The sequence below is a fragment of the Juglans microcarpa x Juglans regia genome, chromosome 1S (assembly GCF_004785595.1).
Source record: "Juglans microcarpa x Juglans regia isolate MS1-56 chromosome 1S, Jm3101_v1.0, whole genome shotgun sequence".
Lineage (NCBI taxonomy): Eukaryota > Viridiplantae > Streptophyta > Magnoliopsida > Fagales > Juglandaceae > Juglans > Juglans microcarpa x Juglans regia.
In genome coordinates this window covers 11,789,316-11,800,859 of record NC_054595.1, presented here as the reverse complement: position 1 = coordinate 11,800,859, position 11,544 = coordinate 11,789,316, and the positions used below count along the sequence as shown (strand labels likewise).

Below are 11,544 nucleotides of genomic sequence, written 5' to 3'. Positions count from 1 at the left end.
ACACAATAGTGGGCTCGAGCGAAGAACCTAGTTTTGCCGTTTAGGATTTCCAGCACCGTTTACACTATATAATGTTTATTCTTTTGGAGGTGTGTTCAGCAATTCAGAGTGAACAAAAGAGGTAAAGATGTGAGAGCATATCGAGAGAGTGAAAAAGTCCTAGAGAGTGAGAGTTGAGATTGTGTGCATAGAGTGGTACTCTTGTAACTCACTATGTGAGATTGTAATCTTCTTTGGAATAAAATTCCCTGCAACTCTGTGACGTAAGCACATTGTTGAGCTACATTAATTTTGTGTCATGTGACTGTTGCTTTTATTTGTTTGTCATCGCTAGTTTCACAACAATTGGTATCAAGAGCTAAGGTTCAAATTTGAGTGAGAACGATGGATAGAGACGAAGTGAAAGCACCTGGGATCAAGAAGTTTGATGGCACTAATTTCGGGTACTGGAGGATGCAGATAGAGGACTATCTCTATGGGAAGAGACTCCATCTTCCACTGTTTCGATAGAAGTTGGAAAGCATGGACAATATTGAGTGGAATCTGTTGGATTGACAGGTTCTGGGGGTTCACAACATTATTAAGGAGAGAACCACAATGAATCTCATAGCAACTTTGTCATATATGTATGAAAAGCTGTCAGCAAATAACAAGGTGTATTTTATGAAGAAGTTCAATCTGAAGATGTCAAAAGGTATGTATGTGGCCCACCACTTGAATGACTTTAATTTGATCACAAATCAATTGTCTTCCGCAGAGAATGAGTTTGATGATGAGATCAAACGTTGATTCTATTGGCATCGCTGTCAAATAGTTTGGAGACTATGAGGATAGCAATGAATAGTTCAGCCGGTAAGATGAAATTGAATTACGATAACGTACATGACATGATTCTTGTTGAGTAGGTACACAGAAGAGACTTTAGTGAGTTATCGGCTTCAGGATTGGCCCTGAACGTTAACTATTGGGCAGGAAATATGACAGGTCAAATTCCAAGAACAAGGGTAGGAGCAAGACGAAATCTGAGCAACAAATCACTTACTAGAGTTGTTGAAAGTCAAGCTACATCAAGAGAGACTGTTGGAATTAGGAAAGTACTGAAAATGATATTGTGAATGCGGAGACAAAGCTTGGATGTGGATTGTGGCTGTTGGACTGGACATGAAGGAAGCCCTCAATGCAGGAGATATTGGCTATGTTTAAGAAAGAGAGATCTGACGGTCTGTGGGTTAGGCACGAGTGCCTTTGGGTTGGGTAGAAATTAGGTGAAAACGTGGGAGAAAATCAGAGTGCAGGGCATAGGGCTTGCAGGTGGAGGCATGGGTCAACTGAATGGTGATATGACACGCTAGATGATAGGTTGTGCTTCCGGCATTTGAAAATCACATATTAATATTGCACTATAAATCTTTAAAAATTTCTACAAATCCAATTGACAATTTGTTGTGTAATTATGATCCTAAACACCTAAAAAAAAATTCAAGTAATTTTGGGGTTTACTTTAAGGATCACAAATTGACTTAACTCTCTAATATGAAATTTCAACTAATAAAATCTGCAATATTCACGTATTTCAATAATCCAAAATTATTAAGAATTTTCCTAATATTGGTCTATTACAACCATCCAAAATAATCCGCTAAACCTTAACAGGGCAAAAATAAAATTTTGGGTCGATGGGCCTAACTAATCGTTATATAGATGCTAATCGTTATTAAGACAATCAGCCAGTGATAAGCGACATGGTTCAATTGTTATACAGAGAGAGAGAGAGAGAGAAAGAGCTCTTTCACGAATTAAAATGGCTATACAACATTACACACAATAGTTCGACATAATAGATGTCAACGTTGAAGCTAAAAGCTAAATTTCTAATAGGAAAAATGGAGTTCAAGCACAGGTTTTAATGCACCACTTCCAACAGACTTGACCAGCAAAGTAGGCAGCAACTTTTGGGAAAAGACCTATATATGCAAGTGCAGCTTTCGACATTTATTTGGAAACAAAACGCATATGCCTACTCCAGTTCGTTCCTGTCAAAGCCAGCATTTTTGGACACCTGCGTTATGCAGACGTGAGAGCTTATAAACTATCAGATAATTACAGTATGAAATTACCATAACGAACATATGTTGAAACTCAACTTAAAAAAAATTGATTTGCAAAATCTTAAAAAAAGCAATTAAATACTAAAATGACTCCTCAATTTTACTATACTAGCTCGATTCCCACACGAAAAATGTATCAAGTTTAAGTGAGTAAACGAATGCTAGAACACCATAATATGCATGTCTATAATAGTCTAACAATAACTCATGTCAAAGTGAAAATCATAGCCTAGTAGGACACAACTGAACAATCAAAAGAGTCTAACAACACATGTCCAACCAAGGGAAATAGTTCGACAGCATACACCAACATAGATGTTTAGTCCAAGTTTTTTTATTGTCTACGAGGACCCATCAAAACCAGAACCCAAAATACTGTAAATGCAACTACACCATCTTCATGACATTATCATGGATGGAAACAAGGCTACAGCAATAATGTGCATAGAGAGCAAAAGTGCTCTCCACCCAGGCGAGCACCAAGGGAGGCAAAGTGCCCACCACATAAGCAAGCACCATGAAGGAGCATGAAGCTCGCCACCTCAATGAGCAACGTGGAAAGGGAAAGTGCTCAACCCCCAAGTGAGAACCAAGGGAAGCAAAGTGCTCGACACCCAGGCAAGCACCATGGGAGGCAAAGTGTTCATACCCCAGGAGAGGACCATAGGAAGCAAAGTGCTCGCCACCTAAGCAAGAACTGTGGGATCAAAAGTGATCACCACCTCGACGAGAGCCATGGCAGACAAAGTGCTCGTCGCCTCGGCAAGCATCATGAAGGAGTGTGATGCTCACATCCTCAGCAAGCATTGTGGAGAGGAACAGAGCTCGTCCCCTAGGCAAGCGCAATGGAAAACAAAAGTGCTCGCCACATTAGTGAGCACCCTGGGAGGAAAAGTGCTAGCCTCCCAGGCGACCACCGTGAATCAGCATGAAGCTTGCCACCTCGGTGAGCAATGCAGAAAGGGAAAGTGCTCGCCTTGGATGGAGAGCAACAAGGGAAGCAAAGTGCTCGTACCCCAGGCGATCACTGTGAGAACAAAAGTGCTCATCACCTCTGTGAGAGAAAAATTGCTCATCACTTCGGCGAGCATCGTGAAGGAGCATCAAGCTCACCCCCTTGGCTTGTGAAGAGGTAAAGTACTCACCCCCGAGACGAGCACAATGAAGAGCAAAAATGCTCGCCACCTAGGTGAGCACCACGAGAGGCAAAAGTGATTGTCATTTTGGCAAGGACCATGAAGGAGCATGAAGCTCAACACCTCACTAAGCATCGTAGAAAGGGAAACTGCTCACCAAGCGAGTGAGCACTATAGAGAGCAAACGTAATCACCACCTTGGCAAAACACCATGGGAGGCAAAGTGCTCCCCCGCCAGACAAGCACCATGGAGAGCAAAAGTGTTTGCCACCAAGCGAGCACCATTGATGCAGTGGTCGATCCCTGGGTCGCTCTAAACCCATGTCGACGCAGTGGCCCATCCCTGGGTCGATCTAAACCCATGTCGACGCTGTGGTCCATCCCTTGGTCAAACTAGATGATGCATGGCAGCACCGTTGTTTATCTTTGGTAGATATGGACCCTTGGCTATGCCGTGGTTCTATTCGTGGGTTAATATCAACACACGGTAGCACCCAGACAAGAACCATGGGTCGATCTAGATGCATGGCGGTGCCATGGTCCATCTTTGGGTAGATGTGGACCCTCGATGGTGCCGTGGGTTGATATCAACACATAGCGCTGCCGTTGCCATGCATCTCCACACCACCAAATGTTCCCTGCCTACCTGCTTATAAATAGCAACCATCACCACCTCTACGACACAACATTACTACTCTCAACTGCTCTTGATTGCGTTGACCCACCGTGTCGTGGGTCACTAGTTCTCATGTTTGGGTGATGCTTTCAAGGAGCAAAAATGAAGAGTGAAATGAGCAATTACATTTTTGTGTTGAAGAGACAGTAAAAAGGAATAAGACAACCTTTTTCATGGCAGAGCGTTTATAAAGGGAGCTGACAAGAGAAAGAAGAAAGTATGCAAGTGAAAAGGCTCTATGCAGAGCTGAAAAGATAGTAGAAGAGAGCAAGTAAGCTAATAATAGAGTCAATTTCATAAAATGGGCACAAAAAATAGAACGACATTTGAGTATGTCCATCAATTTTACAGGCCCATTGTTAGTAGCAAGTGCAATTTTAAGGTTCGAGGTCAGATATTTGAACAAATTTTAAGGTTCAGGGTCATTGAGAATCATGTTAGATGTATAAGGTGACGATAATGACCAACAAATAAGTTTTTTTACGTAATCAAATAACTCTAAAAATATGAAAAGGGGCAATTTTGGCAGCAAGCCTAGAAGAAAAATGCAAAATGTGATGCAAAACTCACTCTTTTATTATAAGTATAGATTTTTAGAAGCCTCTTTAGATGTACAATTACTCCCTAACTTTGACCACAATTATCAATCAACTCATTTCGTCTATATTCTGTCAACATGGCTAACAAGTAGGGGTGCTGGGAGGGCACCTGCACCCGGCCTACTTGGCACCCGCATCAAGCAGATAGGCCACCCACCCGACCCACTTGGGATACATGTTTGCCCGCATATACATACATAAATATATATATAGGGTGCGATCATAAAACACTTATCAAAAAATATATATATATTTTTAAATGAATATCAAGGGAATTAGACCAAGTTACATAACCTAAATCTACTCCCCCCCCCCCCCCCCCCCCCCCCCCCCCCCCAAAACACATTTCCTCCCCTCCTCCGTTTCTCAAATTTCTCATTCTCATGCTCTTCAGGCTTCCACCGCTGTTGCATCATCACTGTTACCATCACCATAGCCCGTCGTTTGCTCACTTTCCACTCTTAGCCCTCAGGTAAGAATCTCCCTCATTCTAACTTCTCTCTAGTCTCTTCGAAGTGCTAATTTCTCCCTCGTTCTTTGTTGTTGTCGATCGCTCACATCTCCTTTGGCGCAACCTGTCACCATCATCGTTCCCACTTCCCATTGAGGCCCACGATCCACGAGTGGGTGGATGGCCTGTAGGCAAATTAGCTCGCCCAAAATTTAACGGGCCTACCTGCTCCCTTACTAACAAGTTTGCACTAACATTGACACCACGTCATAGCAATGAACATGAGATTGCATGTTGACTAAAACATGTCAACACATCATCACCACATTAAAAAAATAATAATAATGAGGCAAATAAAAAATAAAGAAACCTTTCCCCACGAGGAGGGGTGACAGGCGTGAGCCCCTCCTGAAGGATGGGGCAGGACCCCCCATGGGAAATCTATTTAGTTGATAGAATATGAATAAAATAAGCCGATTGAAAATAATGATCAATCAAGGGCATAAATTGAAAAAAATAAATAAAACATGGGAAGATTATATTTAACTCCAAAGATAACGCATGAACTTCAGAGTGTGACTTTCATCAAAATTATCAGGAAATAAGTTACTATTCTCAATGAGGCAATACTTAAAAACGAAAGTATAACTGGAATCAGACAATCATGGTAAAAATTATGATGAAAGGTTAAATGAAGACATAGCTAATCATTTGTCATAGATTCAACATCAATATAAATAATGTACCACACAGTTATATGGCTATGACTTATCGAAGATAATGACCATAATTTATGTTAAGAGCTGAATGGCAGAAGGAGACAAGTATGACATTGAAGAAAAAAGAAGAGCATTGACTTGGAAATGTGCAAAAACTGTATTTCAACTCATAGAGAACATTGAACAGAAAAAAAAAAAAAAAAAAAAAAAAAAAAAGCAATAAACATACTAAGAGAACACAGACCAAACAATGCCTAATGCATATGAACTGAAAAATGACCACACATTAAAATTTTAGACTTTAATGTGAAATTAGGGTCAACCTTTGTTTTTTATTAGGTAATTACTTTACCCAAATATATATATATTTTTAGCTGTACCATTTGGTTTCAGGATAAATATTTTGTTTATAGAGCTTGATGTTGCATTTCACTGGTAAGTGTACAGAAGTATTTATCGATTAAACCACCAAGGATTGTTTCCACACAATATGATAATTTGACCGCACTTGGACAAAATACTGTTATATCAGTACCTTTTTTGCATTTATTCACACCTATGTAATATTCACTACCTATGGTAAATTTTTTCCACAACTTGAAGAAATATCACTTGAAATCAATACAGGTAAAGAACTAGCTTGTGGGAGATATTTAAAAAGAAAAAAAATATTTAGGTATCCATTACTTTTTAACAAAAATTGCAGTTCAAGGTCACTGGCAGGCTGAACCGAGGGCTTGAAAAACTTTCTATAAAAGGCGGCTACTGTAAAACTAACATATATTTCAAACCATGTTTTCTTAAGAATTTTATCCTAGGAAAATAGTAAGGTTTTTCTAAGAAGCATAGGGTCCTAGCTTATGGTGCTTGGCATGGTTTTCTGCTCTGTTAAACAAGGGAAATGATTAGCACAGTCCTAGGGTGTGAAATCCCCGAGCGCTCCTTTTGAAAAAAGTGGACAAATCTGGAACCCAATGAAAAAACACACTTTTTAATAGTAGACCCTACTTTTTTTCAAAGGGAGTGCGCAGGGTTTGCATATCCTAGGGTTGTATCTAGCTAGCATTACTCGTTAGACAATTGCCTTAACCAAGAAAGGCAAAGTTAAATGCATGCTTTAGCACCTAGGAAGTAACTCATTTGGCATGTTTATACTTTCTTTTTCCATTTTCAGACTTACTTTTGGCTTAGAAACTCAATTCCTTTTTACATTTGTTACATTTTTCTTCTAAGAAACTTTCTTCTTTCTAGTTGTACGAGTTTCGTTCTATAACCCACAGCTTCCTAGTAAAAACTTATGATGAGTAACATAGAGATTTTATCAAGGATTCTTTTTTTTATAAGTAATAATATCATATATATATATATATCAATAGGAGTAACCAAATACACTGGACGTATACAAGAAAACACCTAACCCATACAAGAGAGTCCCATATGACCCAAAAAGCCCAGGAAACCTACCCAAAATACACCAAACCCGAATTGGAGTGTAACACACCTCCCCAACCACAGCCCCTTATTTCCATAAAACTAATCCTCTACCCGAACATCCCACTACGAGAACGTCTTCACAATGCCCTCCCTTTAGTCTTCCCTCGACTTGAGCTACCTCCCTTAGTATCATAGCTGATTGCCCATGAAAGACACTTTAACTCCCTGCTTTTCTTAAAATTTGATTTGGTTTCAAGTGTGTGGCTCGCCTCAATCGCAGTGAGTAATGCTTTAAATTGGTCTTCGTATTCTCCATGTTCTCCATATGAAAGCCCCAGGACTTGCTGAAACCTGTTAACTTTATTCAGAACCAAATCCGATGGTGAACCCGCATATCGTTTATCGGAGGAAGAGAAACCAGGGGAACAACATTTTCCCCAGCCACAGTACCCAACTGCACTCCCGACTCTAAACCTTCCCCCACACGAGGCACCAACGACAAATCGATAATTTCCTTTCCGCCATATGGTTGCTCGACAGCTATATGGTTGTTGTCCATTGTTTCTGTCACCATTACAGGTTCCTCCCCTCCGTCAACAGCTCCCTCGGGAATAGAACAGGTAGGGGAAGTACTACCTTCTGTGACCCTGTTTGAATCTTCTAAAAGAGGCTCGACTGTTTCTTCCAAAGTACTCAAGACCTTGGAGGGACTCCCATCTTCAACTAAAAATGAACCCTAGACAGAAGTACCAACCCCATCTGCATCTGGTGCCTGAGGCCCTACAGCTCCCTCAAGAGGCATAGTGACACTGGCATGGACAAAGATGTCAGCGTCCAACGACCCTATTTGTGACGGCATTGAAACGCCCTTTGCCAGCACACTTGTGGCCTCCAAACATAAAGGATCTAACCCCCACCCTCCCTCATCCATTCTCGACCCACCACCAAAAGCCACGACTAGGTCCAGGCCCTTATCCACTTTAATCATCAAATCTCTCACATACTCCATAACTCCCTTTAATTGAGCTTTGACATCCCACAAAACCCCCTCCACCTCTCCCAATGTCACCTGACGGCCTTTGTCTTCTACAAGTGCCTTACCCTTTCCTTCTGCTGCTAAGCTGATCTCGATTGCTACCCGCCAGTGACCTCAACACCACAGCGTATGAAGCACCTTTGACTGAGGAAGGCCTTCCCACTGTTTTTCCATCAACAAACTCCCCACTTCGAATAGTGGCTTTGGACTCAATAACACTTCGAATGGATTGCAGAAAGCCTTTCCATCCAATGCAATTTGCGCCCTACCAAATCACCAACAAATATTTCCTTCTTCCATTCCGGAATTCTAAGAGTTGCAAAAAACTGGCCCTTGCGTTAACATGATGTTGAATGATAAAAACTCCATTACCCATCCTTAGCTCTCTGAAGAAACCTTCATGACAGTTAAGTTCTAAACAATCCACAATCCCCTTAGCCACCCACGAAACTGTCATTCCCCCTAGACACATGAACTTAGCTATCCTTTTACTACGTTCACAAATACGGAAACTATTTCTTTCATAAAAACGAAAGTTTTTTATTTCACTTTCAACCACCTCTCGCCTACCAACTGAGACGAATCCACATTGCATATTGTCATCGTCAAATCCCATTGCAAATTTGTGCCCACTGCTCCTGCTTCATCCTCTTAAGGTAAAAAGCATACCTGTGCCCACAAAATGGACTCCCGATCGCCAGAGTCTGTCAAGTTGCGGGGTGCCTACTGTGTTAACTGAAAAAACAGAAGAAAACTCAGGTCGCAGGTCGCAGGCAAAGGCTCAGGTCGACCTCGCAAGAACCAGATTTGTGCCGACTAAATGCACCTCAAAAATCCCGGTCGCCAGAGGGGAACCGTCGTTGGAGGGCCCTCAAAAGAGACGCCGGAGCCCATTGACCTTGTCTTGGCCGGTGGTACAAAGTCACTCGCCAGTGTTTGAGGGCACGACGCCAAAGGGCTCCGAGAAAGATAGAGAGAGAAGTCTTGCGAAAAATCTAGGTCGCCAGAGCCAGGACCTACGCCAGACGGCCCTCAACGCTGTCATCGGGGCTTGTCAACCTTGTCTAGGCCAGTGGTGCGGTGTCACTCGCCGGTGGTCGACGTCATATCCAGAAATGACAGAGAACTAGAGAAAAAAAAAATAGGTCACTGGCACTAGGACCTACGCCAGACAACCCTTAGCGAGGTCACCGGAGTCCGTCGACCTTGTCTGTGCCGGTGGTGAGGGGTCACTCGCCGGTCTAAGGTGGTTGCAAGATGGCGGCTGTTCTTTTCTCTCTGTAGGGTTTTCTCTTGCTAGGTTTTCTCTCTGTAGGATTTCTGCAGTCTATCTTTTATTAATGTTGAAAAGGGTGCTACCCCAATACACAAGTATCTTGATATCCACTTAACATTCAAGAGGAAATAGAGCTAGGAGTTCTTGAAAAGTAGAAATAGAAAAAGCAACACCATATTGGGCCATTATCCAAAGATAAAGGATGTTAAGAACAAAGTTTTAAATTCCGCTTCGGCGACGGTTTCGGTTAAGCTATTGGAACAGAATATTTCGGTACCAGTTCGTTTCGAGATAATCGTTATATAGATAAATTATATATATATATATAAATATAAACAGTTACATATATATATATATATAAAGAGAAAAACTGTATTACAAAATAACATCAATGCAAGTCTTAAAAACATACATATCTAAAAAACTTAACAATACTCCTAAGTTCTCAATCCAACTGTTAAAAAATGCACCCCATAAAGAATGAAAGTGAATCTTAATTGAAAGTTAATTGAAATCCAATTAAGATCCACAATAATAATGATTTCATGTTCTGATGGATATTTCAATTTAACCCCAAAATAAATAATTTGGAAATCCAAATATTCTCTCTCTCTTTCTTTCTTTTTTAAGACCAGTTGCCAATTCAAATATTCACCAGCCACATGCCAAAAGAGGTGATATTATGAAGCATATTTATAAGCGTAAGAGAAAAACACAGCGGCCGATGATGAAGCAAGATGGCACTAATAACAACACAACTGATAAAAATAATAAAAAACTGACAAGAAATGACAACTGCACAAATATGACAAAGCTGACAAGAAATGACATAGTAGAGGTGATTTCTCTAGGAAGGAGAACCGAGAACGGGAGATACCATTTTGTCCCTCCTTTTTCAAATTATTTACGAAAATACCATTCAAGTATATTCTGGACGAAATAAGCATTCCGACTGGAATACCAGAAACTGGCCGGAATGGCTGGAATTTGATCCGAGATGAAATATCAACCTACACTGTGCCGGTTACTGTTCTGGCATGAAAAATTCCGTCAGTTTAGGCTGGAATGGAATGGTAATTAAAACACTGACTAAGAATGAAAGACTTGAGCTTCGACACCAATTTTCCACAATCCTTAAAGTTGCACTACTTTCTTTCTCTTCACAAAAACCATAATAAGAAATATGAGATCATCTTCCAGAAAGATGCACACTAATGATTACGAAACTGCTCTTCCCAACATTTTAGGGGTTATACCACTTGAGAAGGCATCAGTCAACCTATGCAAAGAGATCAAAGATCATGTCCCATAAGATGATAGCAACCTCAACATGTAAAAGAAGATTACCTACTGATTACCCACTTTTCTTGCACATGTAACAATGATCAACCACTAAAATGGTCCACTCCCTCACATTGTCCACGGTAAGAATCTTCCTTGATGCCACTGTCCAATTGAAGAAAGCCACAAAAGCATCTTTACTGCAAGCATTTCTAAATAAATTTGGAAACGTACTCCTCATGGATTGACCTGCACTACACACCACACATCATGCCAGAAGCTAATTTTAAGCCCATCACCCGTCATAGATCTAGTATGGCAGGAAGAGTCCCCAAAACGTCTTTTGATGTTCTTCCAAAGACCAAGCCCAAAGACCCATTTACCTCATGTGAGCATCAACCTCCTCCCAAGCTTTCATATTTTGTATACCTCCCTCCAAAGACTCTTTCGTAGGCATAATGGCATAGCCATTTCTCAAAAAGGGCTTGGTTAAAGAAAATTAAGTTTCTCATCCCTCACTTGGCTTCTGCAACCAATGAGCATACCTTCAATCACTTCATAAGATGGAACTTGTACTCTTCCCCTCGTTATAAGAAATCATATTGCAAGTTCTCCCAACGATTAGCAACTCTCACAAGGAGTAGGATGAGACAAAATAGGTGGAAAATTTGAATGGCAAGATTTTAATTAATCTTCTCTTTTCAATAATGCCATCCCTGAATTTGGCTTTGAAGAGAGCTCTCAGCAAGGAAAGCCCAAAGAAGAGATCCTACAACGTAATATGTCCGCCAAAATAGCTGCTGCATTCTCAACTACACCTACAGAAAG

The 11,544-nt window shown here is 40.9% G+C and overlaps 1 protein-coding gene across 3 annotated transcripts in view; it reads right to left on the bottom strand.

The window, feature by feature from the left end:
• Positions 1 to 1,787: 1,787 nt before the first annotated feature.
• The window catches only part of LOC121246590 (INO80 complex subunit D-like), a 33,333-nt gene continuing 23,576 nt past the window's right edge, over positions 1,788 to 11,544 (bottom strand). For all 3 annotated transcript variants that reach the window (XM_041144769.1, XM_041144768.1, XM_041144767.1), the window contains one exon: positions 1,788 to 2,059. The gene's annotated coding sequence lies outside the window, so the exon portion shown is untranslated. The remainder of the gene's footprint in view (positions 2,060 to 11,544) is intronic.